This window comes from Carcharodon carcharias, chromosome 13 (genome assembly GCF_017639515.1).
Source record: "Carcharodon carcharias isolate sCarCar2 chromosome 13, sCarCar2.pri, whole genome shotgun sequence".
NCBI classification, from domain to species: domain Eukaryota; kingdom Metazoa; phylum Chordata; class Chondrichthyes; order Lamniformes; family Lamnidae; genus Carcharodon; species Carcharodon carcharias.
This window is the reverse complement of record NC_054479.1, coordinates 73,541,967-73,564,868: the sequence shown is the minus strand read 5'-3', so window position 1 is coordinate 73,564,868 and position 22,902 is coordinate 73,541,967. Positions and strand designations below refer to the sequence as shown.

At 42.8% G+C, this 22,902-nt stretch overlaps 1 protein-coding gene across 11 annotated transcripts in view; it reads left to right on the top strand.

Moving 5' to 3' along the window:
• specc1la (sperm antigen with calponin homology and coiled-coil domains 1-like a) overlaps nt 1–22,902 on the top strand; it is a 388,745-nt gene that overhangs the window by 38,401 nt on the left and 327,442 nt on the right. The window lies entirely within an intron of this gene.

Below are 22,902 nucleotides of genomic sequence, written 5' to 3'. Positions count from 1 at the left end.
GGGAGGGAGCTTACGACCTAAAGTTGTTGAATTCAATATTCAGTCCAGAAGGCTGTAAAGTCCCTAGTCGGAAGATGAGGTGTTGTTCCTCCAGTTTGCGTTGGGCTTCACTGGAACAATGCAGCAAGCCAAGGACAGACATGTGGGCAAGAGAGCAGGGTGGAGTGTTGAAATGGCAAGCGACAGGGAGGTTTGGGTCATTCTTGCGGACAGACCGCAGGTGTTCTGCAAAGCGGTCGCCCAGTATACGTTTGGTCTCTCCAATGTAGAGGAGACCACATTGGGAGCAACGAATGCAGTAGACTAAGTTGGGGGAAATGCAAGTGAAATGCTGCTTCACTTGAAAGGAGTGTTTGGGTCCTTGGACGGTGAGGAGAGAGGAAGTGAAGGGGCAGGTGTTGCATCTTTTGCGTGGGCATGGGGTGGTGCCATAGGAGGGGGTTGAGGAATAGGGGGTGATGGAGGAGTGGACCAGGGTGTCCCGGAGGGAGCGATCCCTACGGAATGCCAATAAGGGGGGTGAAGGGAAGATGTGTTTGGTGGTGGCATCATGCTGGAGTTGGCGGAAATGGCGGAGGATGATCCTTTGAATGCGGAGGCTGGTGGGGTGATAAGTGAGGACAAGGGGGACCCTATCATGTTTCTGGGAGGGAGGAGAAGGCGTGAGGGCGGATGCGCGGGAGATGGGCCGGACACGGTTGAGGGCCCTGTCAACGACCGTGGGTGGAAAACCTCGGTTAAGGAAGAAGGAGGACATGTCAGAGGAACTGTTTTTGAATGTAGCATCATCGGAACAGATGCGACGGAGGCGAAGGAACTGAGAGAATGGGATGGAGTCCTTACAGGAAGCGGGGTGTGAGGAGCTGTAGTCGAGATAGCTGTGGGAGTCAGTGGGTTTGTAATGGATATTGGTGGACAGTCTATCACCAGAGATTGAGACAGACAGGTCAAGGAAGGGAAGGGAAGTGTCAGAGATGGACCACGTGAAAATGTTGGAGGGGTGGAGATTGGAAGCAAAATTAATAAATTTTTCCAAGTCCTGACGAGAGCATGAAGCGGCACCGAAGTAATCATCGATGTACCGGAGAAAGAGTTGTGGAAGGGGGCCGGAGTAGGACTGCAACAAGGAATGTTCCACATACCCCATAAAAAAAAACCCACTAGAGCTATACCTTGAGTGCCCTACCATCCATTCTTAATTAGCACATTCGTTTAGATAATATCACCAACTTTAATTTTAACACCTATGTGTTCTATTGTACTATTGTCGTTGACATCTTTTGATGATCTGCTTCTATCACTGCTTGTTTGTCCCTACAACCACACCCCCCCCCCCCACCTCTTTGTCTCTCTATCTGTCCGCCCCCCACACACACACCTTAAACCAGCTTATATTTCAACTCTTTCTTGGACTCGAACGCAATTTCTGTCGAAGGGTCATGAGGACTCGAAACGTCAACTCTTTTCTTCTCCGCCGATGCTGCCAGACCTGCTGAGTTTTTCCAGGTAATTCTGTTTTTGTTTTGGATTTCCAGCATCCGCAGTTTTTTTGTTTTTTGTTTTTATAAGATATGTGGGAGATGTTTAAAAAGGATTTTGTACAATACAGAACTAGTTTTTACCCTTAAGAGGCACAAGCTCTACTTATCAATAAACAAAACAGCCATGGACAACTAAAGATAAAGAAATGCTGTTCTCAGCTGATGATGCAAACAAGAGGTCACAGATTTAAAGTTTTGATCAAGTGATACCAATGGGTGGGGGAGGTGTGGTGGTCTGTGGTGGGAGAGAAAAGCAGATATGAGAGAGAACATTTTTATGCAGAGAATCGTAATGACCTTGAATTTTCTGCCGATGAAGGTGGTGTCAGTGGAAATGATTAATGATTTCAAACAAAAATTGGATTGCACTTGAGAGAAATAAGCTTGCAGTACCACAGGAATAGAGCAAAAGGTCAGGAGTGACTGGATTGCTCTTACAAATGTTATGATATGGCAGGTGGTAATTGCCAGGCTGACCAAATCCCAAAGGGAAAGCTATCACAACAATTTTCAATTTGTATTTTTATTATGGGATGGTATGCGCAATGAAGTCAGAAGTAAAGAGTCCACTATCACTTTTGGAGATTTTAAATATTAAAACATTTATTAACAAAAGAAAAGAAAATTCAAACACAGAAGATTGCAGTTATACAGTTAAATTTAGTGTCTCAGTATTTCCCAAAAGAGATTTACTTAGCTAGACTCCTGAATAAACACCCTTTTCCCAGGCAACTGTCCAAATACATTCTTAATCCATAAAACATCCAATAGTATTACCACAAGGCACCCACTGTTCCTATAAGAGAGGTATTTCACAGCTGCTCTCTTCCTCTTACTTGGCAATGGAAATTCCAAAGCTTTTAACAAAACCTTTCTTTCTGGAACAAGCAAGCACTGTATCTGGCAAGGCTAGAGGCTGCTTCTTACAAATCTCTCTTCGCATAGCCCACCTTTCAAGATCTCACATGGCCACTCCCCATACAACTTTCAGTCTTCTCTTAAATATATTTTCTCCCTTTTTGAATTTTAAACTTTTTTTGGAAGTTACCTTTCCTAGAATATAAAAATCTTTCATGTTGTCATTATGGCCAGCACTTTCGGGAAACATAAACTTAATAACTTTGCTTTATTTTATGATTTTGCTAGTTGTAAGACTTCCGGTCATGACTCTTCGAAATTCAAACAGCTAACACTTCACTCCCCATTTATCTTCTAACGCAAATTCTCATTCATACTGTATCTACTGTGACCTTATCTTAGTGTGCCCATCTCCATTTCAAAATGTCTGCTTTTACACCTAATCCCCTTGACGATTCAAGCCTTGCAGTTTGACTGTCTTCAGTTTAATTAAATTAGTCATGCACACACACAGCCCCCACAAGCCTGCTTCAGTATCCCACAGTAATATTAAGAAAAATGATATTCCCTTTACTCAGAGCTGGAATGGACTTGATGGGCTGAATGTTCTCCTTCTGTGCTGATATGACTCTGACTCTTAAGTCATAAGAGAAAACATTGGAACTAAAAGAAAAAGAAGACAAAAGTGCAAAAAAATATTGTAATTCCTGGCAAATGGGAAAGATACAATGCTGTTTAGCATGTTTGTAATCCTGTGCTGTAGCTTCTTCAGTTTGGACCTAATTTTTAGGTATGCTGGTGCTGCTCCTAGCCTGCTCTCCTGCACTTCTCATTGAACCAGTGTTGATCCCCTGGCTTGATGGTAATGGTAATGTGGAGGATATGCCAAGCCATGAGGTTTCAGGTTATGATTCAATGCAATTCTGCTGCTGATGGCCCCGCCTCATGAATGCCCATTTTTTAGCCTCTAGATCTGTTCTGGATCTATCCCATTTATCACAGTTGTAGTGTCACAAACATGATCGAGTGTCCTCAGTGTGAAGGCAAGGACCGTGCACTGGTCACTCCTCATACTGTCATGGACACGTGTATCTGCGACAGATTTGTATTGGTTAGTTAGAGTTTAAGTAGGTTTCTCGCTTGTGATGGTCTGGCAGATATGTCTTTCCAGTTTGGCTAGCTCAGGGAACAAGGATGTACCAAACCACTCTTGATGGGCATCGAAATACCCCACCCAAAGTACATTCTGTGCCATTGCTAACCTCAGTACCTCTTCCAAGTGGTGTTCAACCTGGCAGAGTATTGATTCATCAGCTGAGGGAGGCAGGTACTGCTACCCCGGGGTCTGTCCTGCCAGTGGGATAGGACATATCCAAGGATGATGATGGAGTTTGTGGTATTGGCTGAAAGGTATGATTAGGTGAGTATGACTATGCCATGCTGTTGCTTGACTAGTTTGTGGGATACTCTCCCAATTTTGGGACATGTTCCCAAATGTTACTGAAGAGAACTTCGCAGGTTTGACTAGGCAGGGTGACTTGTCGTTCCCAGGGCCCCCACGCAGTTTTATTCTCATTGGATTTCTCTGGGGATTTGGTAGAACTGAGTGGCTTGTTCAGCCATTTCAGAGTCAACCACATTTCTGTGGGTGTGGAGTCAAGTGTAGGCCAGACCAGGTAAGGATGGCAGATTTCCTTCCCTAAAAGACATTAGTGAACCAGATAGGATTTTACATCGCAGATAGCTCATGATCACTATCACTGAGAATAGCTTTATATTCCAGATTTATTAACTGAATTCAAATGCCACAAGCTGCCATGGTGGGATTTGAACCCATGTTCCCAGAGTATTAAAAGCAAAAAACTGCGGATGCTGGAAATCCAAAACAAAAACAAAAATACCTTGAAAAACTCAGCAAGACAGGCAGCATCTGCGGAGATGAAGACAGTTAACGTTTTGAGTCCGAATGACCCTTCAACAGAACTAAGTAAAATTAGAAGGGGTGAAATATAAGCTGGTTTAAGCGGCCGGGTTGGGGGGGGGGGGTTGCGGTGGACAAGTAGAGCCAGTGATAGGTGGAGATAACCAAAAGATGTTACAGACAAAAGGACAAAGAGGTGTTGAGGGTGGTGATATTATCGAAGGAATGTGCTAATTAAGGGTAGAAAGCAGGACAAGCAAGGTACAGATAGCCCTAGTAGGGGTGGGGTGAAGGAATCGAAATAGCCTTTCTAAAACTGGGGCATTGTCTAAAAATTATAGCTAGATCTTTTAGGAGTGAAACTGGAAATATTTCTCCACATAAAGGTTGGTAGAATGTTGGAACTCGCTTCTGCAAATGGCAGTTGATGCTATTTCAATTGTCAATCTGAGATTGCTAGATATTAGGTATTAATAGATGAAGAGAAAAGCGGGTATATGGAGTTAGTTCACAGATCAGCAGTAATTCATGGAATGACGGAGCAGGCTTAAGGGATTAAATGGCCTATTTCTGTTCCAATATTGCTATGAACAGTGATGCTCAACTTTTGTCCTTACCCTAACTTCACTTCAACTCTGCCCCCATGGTATTTCAAACCTTCACTGTTGAAAGCAACTAGCCAGCATCAGCTTTAAATGAATTTCCTTCCCAATCTTACAAATTTCAAATCGGGTCCCTGCCTTTGGTAATGAGTGTAAAAGTTAAATTGAAATCAATTCAACGTAGGGAGTGGGGAGAATGGAAGAGAATATTTTATCATTTGCACATAGCATCTTAATTTAGCAAAGAAACAACAACTATTGGGCAGGTAATAATTATGATTTATAGAGTCTGCTTCCTGGAATACCTGGTGGCACTGAACCCAAAGAGATTGTGTCGTATATAAACCCAAAAATGTAATTCCTCCTATTCCACGATACAAAGGGAAAGCTTTTATTTCATTCACCTCACAAAGGAAATGCAGTGGTTGCACAGCATTAGAGTTCTTTGTCACACCATGATTGCTGTGAAGTGTTGCTTCCTTTCTGCTTTCACTTGGCTTTATGCTGCTTGAATAATACTGTGCTTGAACATAGAGCCTTGTGTCTCTCTTTGATTCAACAAGTACAAAGCTTAGTCCACAGTTTTAAAACATTTTGGTAGCTGCCAGCCCAAACCTGACTATCAAATGCTCAACTTCAGAGCACAATATATTGAGGTCATCAGTCAGTGCCTTTTGGCACAGTGTGACAGTTTCAAACACATTCCATGGGCAGAATTTAATGCTCGGCTTGTGGGTGTGTGCCTGACATGCCCAACCTTAAAATAATGCACACTATTTCGTTCGGTGGACATGCACTGGAGTTGGCTGCGTGCCTGCCGATAATTAATAGGTCTATTAAAGCCATTAACTTGAAATTTACGCTGCCTGTCCAACCTAACAGTTGGCGGGCAGGCGAAAAGGCCAAGTGGCCTTTACATTTTTTAGGAACCCTCATCCACGAGCGGGATGAGGTTTCCTAAAGCTAATAAATGTTAAATAAAAACGTTATTTTGGAATTAAAAACATGTGCCATCTCATGTGACAGATGAGGGGACATGTTTTATTAAATTTTTACTGTCTTTAGTAATTTTTTAAAAAGTGCTTCAATCGCTGAGACAGCTCCATGCCTCAGGCAGATTGAAGTGCTGTTCCGCGCGCGTGTGAACTGCGCGCTAGGCCCGGCACTCCCTCCTCCTTCTGTCCTCACAGGCAGCGCTCAGAGCTGCTGCTCGCGATCCACGCAGGGTGGGCCTTAATTTGCCCACCCATGTGAAATCGTGGTGCGGAGCCAATTGCGGGCGGCAGTCGGCTGCCCACCCACCCCTGCCAAGAGCAAAATCCTGCCCCATGTTGAAAATAAAATGTCATTTTATATATCTTATGTCTCATTCAATTGATATAAGGATATAAGAGATTAGAGAGCCGTGAGGGGTGGAGGGGTAGTGCCCATTATTAATTAAACTGGAGGAAGGTTAGCAAAGACACCATGTCTGAGGGAATTGAGAGATGAAAGGTAAAGGTGCTAGATACATGCATTTTTAATGAGAGGCTATGGTGAAGTTGAATGTACAAGTAAATAGGTTGGGTTTTAATATTTACATTAAGTGATAGGGAGGGACGTGACTTTTCGGCTGTTAAATTTCAAAGGAGAGTTTAGAAGTGATAAGGGACCTTTCCAACTTACAATGGTTTCATAAGTAAATGAGGGAAGGTTATTAAATTTTATTTGACCCAAAAGGGGAGGCAATAGGAAAACATGAAAGGTTTTGAGTTCAGAAGTGCTGAGGACAATGGAATCGAAGATGAAAGGGGAAATGTTATTTAAGGAAAGATATTTAGTTAAGTTGTGTTGACTGTTGGGAGGGATGTCCTGCGACTAGACCTGTGCTGAGAGAAGGTGTGAAAACTGAAACAGCCATCCAGTGAGACCAGAGAAGCCTTTGTTTCAGAAAGCAGGTTGTTTCTGAACTGTTTTGGTTTCTACAGCAGAGTGGAAGAGAGTGAGAAGTCGTCTGACCTTCACTAAGTGACAGCAGTTTTTGCCTTGGGTAATATTACTGGATTTTTATGGTTAAAAATCTATAAGGGAGCTGTTGCCAAATTACTGACTTGTGTGTTCTGGCCCAATTTTTTGGGGGGATGTTTTGTAAGACTGTTTTATTGTTTAACTGTGTAACTTTATTCTGTGTACTTAGGTTTTTTCTTCTTGTTAATAAATCTTTTAATTTTTGCAATCCCAAAAGTGTTACTGGAATTCTATGCTTCTGGGATCAGCAGGTTTCTTCTTGGTTTCAGAATACAAAGAAAGGTTATGAATAGTAGGACAAGGTTTCCCTCTGGGATTTGCTTTTCTCAGCAAATAACATCTGCTGTGGCCATGACACTGTCTTTGACATCAAGCCATCATTTGACTAAGTGTGGCATCAAGGAACTCTAGCAAAACTGGAGTCATTGGGAAACTCTGCAGGTTGGAGTCGTACATGGCACAAAGGGAGATGGTTGTGGTTATTGGAGGTCAATCATATCAGTCCCAGGACATCACTACAGGAGTTCCTCAGGGTAGTCTTCTTGGCCCAACCATCTTCAGCTGCTTCATCAATGACATTTCGTCCATCAGTGATGTTCTTTCCATCATGAGGTCAGAAGTGGGGATGTTTGCTGATGATTGCACAATGTTCAGCACCATTCTTGACTCCTCAGATACTGAAACAGTCCATGTCCAAATGCAGCAAGACCCGAACAATATCTAGATTGGGCTGACTAGTGGCAAGTATCATTCATGCCACACATCTGCCAGGCAATGACCATCTCCCCTTAACATTCAATGGCATTACTATCACTGAATCACCCCACTATCAACGTCCTTGGGGGGGGGTTACCATTGACCAGAAACTGAAGTGGTCTAGCCATATGAATACTGTGACTACAAGAGCAGGTCAGAGGCTAGGAATTCTGCAGCGAATAATTCACCTCCTGGCTTCCCAAAGCCTGTCCACCATCTACAAGGCACAAGTCAGGATCATGATAGAATACTCTCCACTTGCCTGGATGAGTGCAGCTCCAGAAACACTCAAGCTTGACACCATCCAGGAGAAAATAGCCCACTTGATTGGCACCCCATTCACAAACATTCACTCCCTCCACCATCGACACACAGTGGCAGCAGTGTGTATCATCTACAAGATGCATTGCAGGAACTCACCAAGGCTCCTTAGGCAGCACCTTCCAAACCCACAACCACTACCACCTAGAAGGACAAGGGCAGCAGATACATGGGAACACCACCACCTGCATATTTCCCCTCCTGACTTGGAAATATTTCGCTGTTTCTTCACTCACTGGGTCAAAATCCTGGCACGCACTCCCTAACAGCACAGTGGAGGTGCTTATACCAATGGACTGCAGAGGTTCAAGAAGGCAGCTCACCACCAGCTTCTCAAGGGCAATTAGAGATGGGCAATAAATGCTGGCCTAACCAGCAATGCCTACATTCCATGAACAAATAAAAAATAAACAATTAGCTTTTTAAAACTGTTTTCATTTAGTTCATTGTGTGCTCTCTTTATAGTCTCACCATAATTTTCTTGTGATATTTTCATTTTAAATATCTAATTTCTTAACCTGCAAGCCTATTTCAGCCATGTTAATCAATGAGACCATTCAGAAATGCTCAATTGCAAACAGCTGGGGATGAAGGTGCTGAAATCAAAACCACTCTGGAAACCATACTCTAGAAAAGGGGGAATCCATATCATGTTTTGTGTGGCATTGATGTCACTGCAACAGCCCTGTGTTAGCAAGAAAAAAGTCAAAGAAATTTTAGAACAACGTTCCTTTTTTTCCTGTTAAAGCAGGGAAGTACTTTAAACAAAATGTTTTCTTTCCAGACTTTCCTCCTTTTAACATACAAACAAATGGAGAGGTATCTGTTTTGCTGACAAAAGGGACATGTCTAAGCTTTTTGTCTTGAACTCATCAGGACACTCGCAAGAATCCCAAAATTACTGGGAAAACAACAACTTATACTGTATGTGAAGAGAGTGCTGATTGGTTGGCATAAGGCATTGCCATGGAGAATGCGCCACTGATGGTGACTGACAGTTAACTGTCAAGCATTGTTTGAAATTTAAACCAGGCAACTTGACCCTGATTGGTTAAGGCATTGCCCTGAGGAATGAGTCAGTGAATGGCTACCACTTATTTTGTTTAGCTGAAACAGGTGCAATGTATGTATGTGTTCTTTCTGTCTGTATATTAATATGTGTACATACATGGTGTCTGTCTCAGCTAAACAAAATAAGTGGTAGCCATTCACTGACTCATTCCTCAGGGCAATGCCTTAACCAATCAGGGTCAAGTTGCCTGGTTTAAATTTCAAACAATGCTTGACAGTTAACTGTCAGTTACCATTAGTGGTGCATTCTCCATAGTGATGCCTTTTGCCAACCATTCAGCACTCTCTCCACATACAGTATGAGTTGTTGTTTTCCCTCTTATCAGGGCACTCGCAAGAATACCAATGTAAGTGCAAGACGAATAGCTTAGACACGTCTCTCTTTTCAACAATACTCAAGTTCTTGACTACCAAAATGTGAGATTTCCTGGGATCGGGGGCCACAGATACCTAAATAGACAGTCAACCAGTCATAAGTAATTTTAAGATGGTTTATTAAGAAACAACAGGTTCGACATGATATATTAAGTAATTAGTCAGAAAAAGTATACAACCCGTAACAGCTTGTGTTAAAGCATTCAGCTCTCTGGTCGGAGTGTTAGGAAACTCTTGCCTTGATCCCTCAGTCTGCCTTCTCTGGTCCATCTTCCATCTGAAGAAGGCAGCTGCCTAATGAGCACTGCCACCTCACCACCTCAGCCCCCCACCACCAGTATGACACCAATATATACACACTTTTTTGGGGGGGTTTGGTAGCTTACCCAGTGTCAATCATCTTTGTTAACTATTCTGACCAATGGATACAGGGCTGGTACTCAAAACATCAGGGTGGTTACCCTCCCCCTTGTGTGTCACCCTGCTTGTGGTCAGCTTTTTACTTTATATCTTGTTGAGGGCCACATCCTGGCCATTTCTAAACACTTGCATAGATAAGGAGGTGCACAAGACGCCACCCAGCAGCTGAGGAATGTCAATATGGCAGCCTGAACTAAGACTGTTTAGAGGTCAAAGCATTTAGAAATCCTCCTTCCAGAATCAAGGCTGTTCAACAAATCGCATAAAATGCAGAAAATACCCGCTTATTAAAGACCCCAATTTCTTACAATATGACTTTTGGATATCGGAGAGATTTGTATTGCCGCCTCTTGCACTCGACAGTTCAATTTAATGAATTGTAAAAGTATTTTACACACATTTTACCAAAATCATACCATCAAACTGATAGGTATGTCAGTGCCTTCTTGAACATTCCAGCACCCTGTTCTTGGCAATATACAAATCTGTGAAAAGAAAGCAGAGCATATTAAATATGTGCCGATTTCATGATGTGGTTGTAGAATTTAGTTTTGGACAAACCGTTTTTGAAATCACATGAACAGAGACTTTGATGGGAGTGTGATGTCAAACTGGCTTTTGGAACACAGCATTCCCTCATTGACATTATTGTCTCACTCCCCTTTAAAATTGGGGAAGTTGAACATGGCGTTTCACCTTGTGAATGGTGTTTGGGATTTTGTGGCTTATAGTGGAGTAGGAACTGTAAAATAAATCAGTTTGAGAAAGGTGAGAATGACCATAAAACCATAAGACATAGGAGCAGAAATTAGGCCAATCGGCCCATCGAGTCTGCTCCACCATTCATTCATGGCTGATAAGTTTCTCAACCCCATTCTCCTGCCTTCTCCCCGTAACCTTTGATCCCATTACCAATCAAGAACCTACCTATCTCGGTCTTAAATACACTTAATGACCTGGCCTCCACAGCCTTCTGTGGCAATGAATTTCATAGATTCACCATTCTCTGGCTAAAGAAGTTTCTCCTTAACTCTGTTCTAAAAGGTCTTCCCTTTACTCTGAGGCTGTGCCCTTGGGTCCTAGTCTCTCCTACTAATGGAAACATCTTCCCCATGTCCATTCCATCCAGGCCTTTCAGTATTCTGTAAGTTTCAATCAAATCCCCCCTCATCCTTCTAAACTCCATTGAGTATAGACCCAGAGTCCTCATATGTTAAGCCTTTCATTCCTGGGATCATTCTCGTGAACCTTCTTTGGACCTTCTCCAGGGCCAGCACATCCTTCCTAAAATTGGGGGCCCAAAATTGCTCTCAGTATTCTAAATGTGGTCTGTCAGTAGCACATCCCTGCTTTTATATTCTAGTCCTCTCGAAATAAATGTCAACATTGCATTTGCCTTCCTAACTACCGACTCAACCTGCAAGTTAACCTTAAGAGAATCCTGGACTAGGACTCCCAAGTCCCTTTGCAGTCCAGATTTCTGAATTCTCTCCCCATTTAGAAAATTGTCTATGCCTCTATTCTTCCTACCAAAGTGCATGACCTCACACTTGCCCACGTTGTATTCCATCTGCTACTTCTTTGCCCATTCTCCTAACCTGTCCAAATCCTTCTGCAGCCTCCCTGCCTCCTCAATACTACCTGTCCCTCCACCTATCTTTGTATCATCTGCAAACTTAGCCAGGATGCCCTCAGTTCCTTCATCTAGATCATTAATGTATAAAGTGAAAAGTTGTCCCAACACTGACCCCTGCAGAACTCCACTAGTCACTGGATGCCATCCTGAGAAGGACCCCCTTATCCCCACTCTCTGACTCCTGCTAGACAGCCAATCTTCTATCCATGCTAGTACCTTGCTTCTAACACCATGGGCTCTTATCTTACTGAGCAACCTCATGTGTGGCACTTTGTCAAAGGCCTTCTGGAAGCCCAAGTAGATAACATCCATTGGCTCTCCTTTGTCTAACCTACTTGTTACCTCCTCAAAGAATTCTAACAGATTTTTCAGGCATGACCTCCCCTTGATGAAACCATGCTGACCTCGCCCTATTTTACCATGCACTTCTAAGTATTCTGAAATCTCATCTTTAATAATAGACTCTAAAATCTTACCAATGACTGAGGTCAGGCTAATCGGCCTGTAATTTCCCATCTTTTCTTCACTCCCTTCTTAAACAGGGGGGTTAAATTAGCGATTTTTCAGTCCTCTGGAACCCTCCCTGACTCGAGTGATTCCTGAAAGATCACCACAAATGCCTCCACTATCTCTTCAGCTATCTCCTTCAGAACTCTGGGGTGTAATCCATCTAGTCCAGGTGATTTATCCACCTTCAGACTTTTCAGTTTTCCTAGCACCTTCTCCTTGGTAATGGCCACCATACTCATCTCGCCTTCCCCCCCAACCCGACTCTCTTGAATTTTGGAGATGTTACTCGTGTCTTCCACCGTGAAGACTGACGCAAAGTACCTATTCAGTTCCTCCACCATTTCTTTGTTCCATTACTTCTCCAGCGTCATTTTCCAGCGGCCCAATGTCCACTTTTGCCTCTCTCTTACCCTTTATATATCTAAAAAAGCTCTTGTAATCTTCTTTTATATTACTGGCTATTTTACCCTCATATTTAATCTTCTTCCTCCTTATTTCTTTTTTAGTTGTCCTCTTGTTGGTCTTTGAAGGCTTCCCAATCCCCTGGTTTCCCACTGCTCTTCACCGCATTATATGCTTTCTCTTTAGCTTTTATGCTGTCCCTGACTTCCTTTGTCAGCCATTGTTGCCTTGTCCTCCCTTTAGTACGCTTCTTCTTCCTAGGGATGATTTTTTTCTGTGTCTCCCAAATTACTCCCAGAAACTCCTGCCATTGCTGTTCCACTGTCTTTCCTGCTAGGTTCATCTCCCAGTCAATTCTGGCCAGCTTCTCCCTCATGCCTCTGTAGTTGCCTTTATTCAACTGTAATCTGATTCCAGCTTTTTCCTCTCAAATTGCAGGGTAAATTCTATCATATTATGGTCACTTCCCCCTAAGGGTTCCTTCACCTTAAGCTCCCTTATCAAATCTGCCTCATTACACATCACCAAATCTAGAATTGCCTGTTCCCTAGTGGGCTCCACCACATGCTGCTCCAAAAAGCCATCTCGTAGACATTCCACAAATGACAAGAATGACAAGTATGTCCTTCTGGCTGCCGAAATTCTTGTGCCTGAGTGCTCAGGATGCAATCTGGGTCAGAGACCATTGATAGGGAGAAACTATTTTCCCTGATGTGGGAATCAAAAACAGGCGGCTGTAATTTTCAAATCAAAATTAGTCTATTTAGGAGGGAAATCAGGAAGCATTTTTTTCATGTAAAGGTAATCAAAATCTGGAATTCTGTCTCCCAAAAAGCTATGGATGATGGGAGAGCGACTGGAATGTTCAAGACTAGATTGATGGATTTTTATTAGTTATGGGTATCAAGGTATTTAAAGCAATTATGGATAAATAATTTTGAGGTCCAGATCACCTACGTTCTGATCAAATGGCGGAATAGGTTTGATGGGCTGAATGGCCTGCTCCTGTTCCTATACCCTGAAAATTGGAGCACTAATGCTCAGTGCCATGAGTTGAGAGTACATTGGTTGGATCCCTGACTGTTTAGTTCTGGATCAGAACTAAACAGTGATGGGATGTCACTCTGGTAGGTGAAGAGTTTGCACCTCCTGTTGCTTAGCCAAGGTGGGCATCAGTGGAGGTCTGGGAATAGTTTGTCCACCAGCCTCCTGCAGCAGAAGCATAAGTCTAGGATGAGTTCAATGGTGTTAGGCTTGCCTAGGAAATAAAATGATCCTCCAAGGGTTTAAAATGGATTTCAAAATTTTAAACATTCATCATTTCACTGTGCTGAAAGGAATGTCTCAACGTCTGTTGCTTGAAATCCAATGCAAAAGTCCTCAAAGCATTAACAGTTTTGGCACTGAAACCTGTATACTTTTGCTGAATTAGCACAGCTGAGTGAGGAGATCACTGCAAAAAATATCTGAACAGCGTTTTAAACAAAAGAGAGGTCAAGACCAAAAAATTAAACATCAACTGAGGGACATTGTCTTTTGTTTAAAACAAAATCTATAAACTGGTTTTGTGTTAAAGTAAAAAATGGAGTCTAATTTCAGAAGTTTTCCACTCCAGTAAAAGCAAGTGGGGCCCCTGAAGAAGGGAACTGTTTCATTTGGAACACTGGTTTAGGATTTAGCCTGTTTTTTTTTTGTAAACTCCCTGTAGAGTTGGCTCTTTCACTAGACATTTTCACTAACATAAAAGTAAAACACTGCAGATGCTGGAAATCTGAAACAAAAATAGGAAATGCCAAAAAACTCAGTCAGTCTGGCAGCACCTGTGGAGAGAGAATCAGTTAACATTTGGAACCCAATATGATTCTTTGGAACTTTCAGAATTTCTCTTTCGAATTTCTAATTATGCATATTTTCTTGTTTTTCTCTCTTCCCTCTCTCCTGAAGAAAACAATTGTAGTTTATAAGTGTTAGTGTACAGCATACGCTGTTAACAGTTTCAGTCAGTAATAGCACACTTGCTTTTGATTCACAAGTCTATATGTTTAAGCCTCACACAATGGCTTGACAGTGTAACCTATCCCTGACGTTCCAGTGCTTTAAGTATTGAAAGTAGGCTTCATTACTGAAGGCACTGTTCTTCAGGTGAGACATTAATCGTACCTGTTTAAAATCCCATGCCATTTTTCAAAAGGTAACATTTTCCTTCAAACGCTCCCATTTTGGAATAACCAAGCTGGCCACTATTTGTTTCCCTCTTCTCTGCTGGTGTGAAATGACTACCATGTTTGCCCACAGAAGTTACTGTATTTCAAGATGTAACTGTCCATGAAGCACTTTGAGATGGTTTCACTGTCACTGATATTATATAAAAGCAAATATAATTTATACTGTACCTCCCAACTTGACAAAGCATTCTAATGCCTAAATGCTGGATTTCAGCAGCTGCAAGATAAACCTGGGATTCAAAGTAAAATAGAAGTTAGGAATGTTCTAGGGCCCCCAAGCTTTAACTGATGCACATTTGTTTAAAAATTCATGGTGTAGTTAGCACTGATTAGAACTTTGCTCTTTGATTTAAGAGGTCTTTGTGCAGTAATATACAACACAAGACTGAAGTTATTACTGTTACATCTCTAGAATTTGAAACAAACTTCCTTTTGACTACCTTAGCTTGAAGGGATGGGGGAAGTGCTCTGCTCTTCCAAGTTAGATCAGGAATGCTGAGCGTTGGTGACAGTTTAACAGTGTCTGATGGCGACATTGACAGGCTGTGATTGTAAGTAAGTCTTGCCAAATGAGTTTCTAACTGCAGTGCCAGCTTTTATGGAGACTATTTCTAGCTCTGAAAGAAATGGGAGTAGTTAAAACAGGGCAGACATATCTCCTGGGCTTTTAAAATTTCCATTACCTGATTGTTTTACTGTAGTTAAGTAAATCCAGACTGCGTCCTAATTTAACATGTGTGCATTAAAGATTGAATATGATTTATTTTTGAAAGTGCCTCACTGAGAAAAAGAATGAATGTTTTGCTTTCAAGGATTTTTTTAAAGTAAAGTTTGGGAATATTATGGCGCACTTCAGCATTTGTGGTACTAAAAACTGATTTAGATTGCTGATTGGTCTACTTTTAAAGGTTCAGGTTGGTGTAATAGAGATACTTTTAAGTTACGTTCGGTTTTTATATTGTAATTTTAATAAAACGTCGATACACATTTGAAATGACTTTAGAAATGGTGCTACTGTCTAAAACAATTGATTTTCTAATTGAGACTAATTTCAATTCCTGTTTAGAAATGTGCTAATTTCAGTTTGTAGGTGTAACTTGGGTCAGATATCAATGGCAAATGTGTTTCTTTGGCTAGTCTTCAATGTGTGGGCTCCAGGTTCCTTCCCTAGTATAAGTTATGCGTTTCACAGTGCCTGTCTTTACCTTGGCGGAAGCTGGCTGTATTTCTAGGTTCTTTTGTAAATGTTGGGTGAGTGTCAAATGGGACCATTGGCTGGAAATTGGCACACTCTTTAAATTGGAGAAAGGAAATTCTGTTTGGTGCTGTAGCAGCACAGATTTTGGGAGTCTTTGTGACCTCTGACTGCTGTCAAAAACTTTCTGATAAACAACAACCAATTGATCTTCGCCCCTGTAATATGTGCACTGAGGACTGCTAAAAAAAATTACCCAAATTGAGTTGCTGGCTGTATCTGCTCTCATGGATTTTCTGTAGGGCAAGCATCTTTTCAGTAGAGTCTTCCGAGAGTGAACATGGGATGGGTTATTTGCATAGTATTGAAAACATATGGAAGGAAGTTATTTTGACAATAGTGCCTGTGCTAGCTCTTTGAAAGAGCTATCCAATTAGTCCCACACACTGTGCTGCTTTCCCCTGCTCCTTCCTGACAGAAGCTTCCTGCCCAAGCAATGGATTTCTGCTCCTGTTTCCTTTACCTAGTGTTCAGGAACTGGTGTCCACAGGAAATTAGGCAAAGTTAAATCAGCTGCAGCAGAAACAAAAAATGTTGGAAAAACTCAGCAGGTCTGACAGCATCTGTGGAGAGAAAGACAGACTTAACGTTTCGAGTCCGTATGACCCTTCAGAGCTGGAGAAGAGTTATACGGACTCGAAACGTTAATTCTGTTTTTCTCTCCACAGCTGCTGTCAGATCTGCTGAGTTTTTCCAGCATTTTTTGTTTCTGTTTCAGATTTCCAGCATCCGTAGTATTTTGCCTTTATCTTAAATCAGCTGCATGTAACTGGGAAGATGTTTCATTTAATTACATGAATGCTGTTACACAGTGCCCCTGTAGTTCAGTGGGTAAATGTTGGTTATTATCTCAAGAGGTGAATTACAAAGTGGAAGTAATGCTTCAGTTGTACAGAGTTCAAAGTTGGGTCTAACAGTCTTCAAACTCCCTATGTCCATGAGGCTAATTTGCTCTCTTGATCCCATTCCGACCAAACTGATGAACACCCAGCTTCCCTTCTTGACCACATGTTAGCTGATATTGCAAATGGTTTCCTCTGCTCTTGTACCATCACTCCTGCCCCCTTCAAATTTGCTGTCATCACGACCACCTTTCACACCTCTGTCCTTGCAAATTACTGTGCCACCACCAACCTCTCTTTCCTCTCCAAAGTCCTTTAACATCATGTCACGTCCAAATTCCGTGCCCATGTTTCCCATGACCCTATGTTTGAATCTCTCAATTAGATTTCTGCCCTGCCACAGCACTGAAATGGCCCTTATCAAAGTCATAAATGACATTCTATGTCACCTTTGACCATGGTGCACTATTCATCCTCATTTTTATTGACCTGTCTTTAGCCTTTGACATGGTTGACTATCAATCCTCCTCCAATGCTTCACCTCTGTTGTCAAGATTTGCAGGACTTCACTTGTCTATTTTCATTTTTATCTATCCATTTGTGGCCAGAGTATCACTTGCAATAGCTTCCTGCTCCCATACATTGACCTCTGGAGTCCCTCAAAGGTCTATCATTGGTCCAATTTCAGATGCGTGCTGCCTCCATTTTAAAATTCAAATCCTTCCATAGCTTTTCCTCTCTGAATCTCTGTAAGTTCCTTCATCCCTACAACTCTCCACAATTTCTTCAGTTCTGGCCTCCTGTGCATTCCATATTCTTTCACTGCACCACAGTGGCCATGCTTTCCACTGTCTCGGACCAAGCTCTGGAATTCCCTCCCTAAACCTCTCCATGTCTCTACCTCTTTCCCCTCATTTAAGCTGTTCCTTAAAACCTACTTCTTTGACCAAACTTTTGGTCCCCTGTCCTACTTTTGTTCAGTATTGGTCCTGTGAAGCATCTGGAGATGTTTTACTACATTAAAATACTATACAAATGCAAGTTGTGGTTCATGGAGGTGTAATCAAAAATTTGGACACCAAGCCAAAGCAGGTGATATTAGCAGATGTGGATTAAAGTTTGTTCAAAGAGGAGGTTTGAAGCAGAGCCTTGAAAAAAGAAGGAAATCTGAGAACCAAGATTGTTGAAAGCACAGGTGGCTAAGATGGGGATGATAGGGTGACATACACAGGAGCCCAGAGTCAGATGACAGAGTTTGAGAGGGGAAGGTTGCAAGCCTGAAGGAGGTTAGGGATAGTGAACAGTGAACCTATAAAAGAATCTGAACAAGATGATGAGAGTTTTAGCAGCATATGGACTGTGGAGGGGTGGAAATGGACAGTGTTTAGGAAGTGAGAGTAGGCGGTGCAGAAGATATTCTCAAGAAGATATTTTTTTTTAATTCATTCACGGGATGTAGGCTTTGCTGGCTGGGCCAGCATTTATTGCCCATCCTGGTTGCTCTTGAGAAGATGGTGGTGAGCTGTCTTCTTGAACTGCTGCAGTCCCTGTGGTGTAGGTACACCACCCACAATGCTGTTAGGAAGGGAGTTCCAGGATTTTGACCCAGCGACAGTGAAGGAATGGCGATATATTTCCAAGTCAGGATGGTGAGTGACTTGGAGAGGAGCCTCCAGGTGGTGGTGTTTCCATCTATCTGCTGCCCTTATTCTTCTGGTGGTTGTGGGTTTGGAAGATGTTGTCTAAGGAGCCTTAGTGAGTTGCTGCATTGCATCTTGTAGATGGTACACACTGCTGCTACTGTGTGTCGGTGATGGAGGGAGTGAATGTTTGTGGATATGCTGCCAATCAAGGGGGCTGCTTTGTCCTGGATGGTATCAAGCTTCTTCAATGTGGTGGGAGCTGCATTCATCCAGGCAAGTGGAGAGCATTCCATCACACTCCTGACTTGTGCCTTGTAGATGGTGGACAGGCTTTGGGAGTCAGGAGATGAGCTACTCATCGCATGATCCCTAGCCTCTGACTTGCTCTTGCAGCTACAGTATTTATATGGCTAGTCCAGTTCAGTTTCTGGCCAATGGTAATCCCCAGGTTGTTGATAGTGGGGATTCAGTGATGATAATGCCATTTAACATTGAGGAGTGATGGTTGGATTCTGTCTTGGTGGAGGTGGCCATTGTCTGGCACTTGTGTGGCACAAATGTTACTTGCCATTTATCAGCCCAAGCCTGGGTATTGTCCAGGTCTTGCTGCATTTGGACATGGACTGCTTCAGTATCTGATGAATCGCGAATGGTGCTGAACATTATGCAATCATCAGCGAACATCCCCACTTCTGACCTTATGATGGAGAGAAGACCATTGATGAAGAAGCTGAAGATGGTTGGGCCGAGGAAACTACCCTGAGGAACTCCTGCAGTGATGTCCTGAAGCCTCCTTAGGGGAGGCTGTGGCGTAGTGGTATTGTCACTGGACTAATACTCCAGAGACCCAGGGTAATGCTCTGGGGACCCAGGTTTGAATCCCCCCACAGCAGATGGTAAAATTTGAATTCAATAAAAATCTGGAAATAAGAAACTGATGATGACCAAGAAACCATTGTCGATTGTCGTAAAAACCCACCTGGTTCACTAATGTCCTTTAGCAACACCCATCGCATCCCATGAACGAATAATAAAAAAAAGCTGAGATGACTGACCTCCAACAACCACAACCATCTACCTTTGTGCTAGGTATGACTCCAACTAGCGGAAAGTTCCCATTGACTCCAGTTTTGTTGGGCTCTTGGATGCCACAATCAGTCAAATGCTGCCTTGTTGTCGAGAGCAGTCACTCTCACCCACCTTGGGAGTTCAGCTCTTTTGTCTGTAATCAGGTCAGTGAGCAGGTTATTACTAAACAAGTGCCGCTTGATAGCACTGTTGATGACCCCTTCCATTACTTTACTGATGATTGAGAGTAGACTGATGGTGTGGTAATTGGCTGAGTTGGATTCGTCCTGCATTTTGTGTACAGGACGTATCTGGACAATTTTCCACACGGCCGGGTAGATGCCAGTGTTGTAGCTGTACTGGGACAGCTTGGCTAGGGGTGCAGCAAGTTCTGGAGCACAAGTTTTCAGTACTATTACCAGAATATTGTCAGGGCCCATTGCCCTTTGCAGGATCCAGTGCCTTCAACCGTTTCTTGATATCACGTGGAGTGGCTGAAGACTGGCATCTGTGATGCTGGAGACCTCCGGAGGAGGCCGAGATGGATCATCTACTTGACACTTCTGGCTGAAGGTTGTTGCGAATGCTTCAGCCTTATCTTTTGCACTGATGTGCTGGTCTCCTGCATCATTGAGGATGGGGAGTGAGTTGTTTAATTGTCCACCATCAATCATGACTGGATGTGGCAGGACTGCAGAGCTTAGACCTGATTCGTTGGTTGTGGGATCACTTAGCTTTGTCTATCATTTGCTGCTTATGCTGTTTGGCATTTAGAACATAGAACATAGAAACTAGGAGCAGGATAGGCCATCTGGCCCTTCAGGCCTGCTCCACCATTCATTATGATCATGGCTGATCATCCACCTCAATAGCTCCTGCTTTCTCCCCATATCCTTTGATCCCTTTTGCCCCAAGAGCTATATCTAACTCCTTCTTGAAAACATACAATGTTTTGGCCTCAACTACTTCCTGTGGTAACAAATTCCACAGACTCACCATTCTCTGGGTGAAGAAATTTCTCCTCATCTCAGGCATGCAAGTAGTCCTGTGTTACAGCGTCACCAGGTTGATACTTCATTTTTAGGTATGCCTGTTGCTGCTTCTGGCATGCCCTGCTGCACTCTTCATTGAACCAGGGTTGATCTCCTAGCTTGATGGTAATGGTAGAGTTGGGCATATGCCAGGAAATGAGGTTATAGATTGTGTTCGAGTACAATTCTGCTGCTGCTGATGGCCCACAGCGCCTCTTGGATGCCCAGTCTTGAGTTGCTAGATCTGTTCGAAATCTATCCATTTTAGCATGGTGGTAGTGCCACACAACACGATGGAGGGTATCCTCAATGTGAAGGCGGGACTTCGCCTCCACAGCGACTGTGCGATGGCCACTCCTACCGATACTGTCATGGACAGATGCATTGTGGCAGGCAGGTTGGTGAGGATAGGGTCCAAGCATGTTTTTCCCTCTTGTTGGTTCCCTCACCACCTGCCACAGATCCAGTCGAGCAGCTATGTCATCTAGGACTTGGCCAGCCCTTCAGTAGTGATTCTACTGAGCCACTCTTGGTGATGGACATTGAAGTCTCCCACCCAGAATACATTCTGTGCCCTTGTCACCCTCAGTGCTTTCTCCAAGTGATGTTCAACCACCACGCCATCCCTTCCCATAATAATATTATTAGAAATTATTTTAAAATAGTGGGGACTGTGTCTATGTGTATGTCAGTGTGTGTCTTAATTGGATTAAAGCCAACTAGGTGCTGGGTGCTTTGATAGTAGTTTTGAGATGTTAATTGGATAAACGTAAGGAGGGTGGAAAGGTAAAGTGTAAATTTACATTTGTTAAAAGAAACTATTCAAGACTGCGGGTGAAATCATCCACCTAACTAGAAGACGCAAAGCAATGTGTTTATTTTTTTTCAGCTTACTAATTAAAATGGTGGGATGAAAGGATGCTATTGTTACAAGAGGTGAAGTTAAAAGCCTAGTGATACAATGGAAAACTTACATTCCAAGAGAAATATATGTATAAAGGAGAAAGGAAATTGTGTGTAAGGTAGAGGCATTTTAAGACCCAACAAGTGTGAGAAGCCTCCAGCCTATAAGCCTCAAGCTGCTGTCTGCAAGGACCCAGAGCTGAAAGAAACTCATTTTGATTGCGACGGTCCAGGGTGTGCTCTGCCAGGTGTCTCTTTAAATCTATGAGATTTACTGTTGCCTTAACGGGGGTGTAACTGAGAGTCAGATTAATTAGGGGATTTTTGTAGTTATTACAGTGGTAATTTTGTAGACGTATGAATGTGTTTACAATTTTTCTTGTATTAATAAATGTTTAATTTAGTTTTATAAAAACTCTCTTGAGATTTGGTGGTCTTATAACTGCTGAATTCAAAGCCTGCATCTTGAAACATACAAACTGCAAAAATGAGTTACGGCAGTTGTTTCAAGTTTCCCTCTGGGATTTGAACAACTCAGCCTTTACCATTGGCTGTCATAATAGGGGGAGAGAGTATGGAATCAGAAGCTCACCTTTGGTGTTGGATGGGGTGCCAGGTTGCAATCAATCTGATTCAATCTTACACAGTGGTTGGGGAATGGAATGGAATTAGGAGAAAGGATACAACGTTTGTGGCATGGGCCACAGACAAGGGTTTTAGTCTCTCCAGTGCATAACTAGAAACAATTACGGATCATTTAACATCAGCAGTTTGACGACATAGACATTGAAGAGGTGGTGGGGAGGTAGAGCTGGGTATCATCAACATATTTGTGGAGCCTGACTGCATATGCTAGTGGATGCCCTCAGGGGGCAGCATGTAGATCAGAAAGTGGTGGGGACGCAAGAGTGGATCCTTGGGGAACTCTGGTAATGATGTAGGGGTGGAAAGTGAAGCCATTGCTGGCAAAGCTCTGACTCTGTCTGAGTGGAATCAACTAAGCTGACCCATTGAGCTGCACAAGGAGGAGAGACTTTGGAGGAGGATAGCATGTTCACCTGGTGTCAAATTCTTGCAGAGCTCATAGTCACAAAACAAGGATGTCATTTTTGAATTTGATCGGGGCGTTTCAATGCAGTGCTAGGGAAGGGAGCCTGAAAGATGGGCATGGATTTGGGAGGCAGTAATACATTAAGATCATTGGAGAGGAATGGCTGGTTGGAGATTGAGCCACAGTTTTCAAGGACAGGGTGACTTTTTTCTTTAAGGAGTGGGTGATGATGTCAGTTTTGAAAGGGAGGGGGCAGTAACTGAGGACAAAGAACCATTTACAATTTCAGCAAATATGAGGGCCGGGAAGGAAAGTTAGGTGGCGAGCATTTTAAGAGCAGGAATTGGTCTCACGGATGAGATGAGTTTGAACTAGAAACAAATGAAAATGACCTATCAAGTGCTCTGTAGCTTTTATTAGCCTTTTATAAGTTCTTTTTAACTATAGGACTATTGGAATTCCTT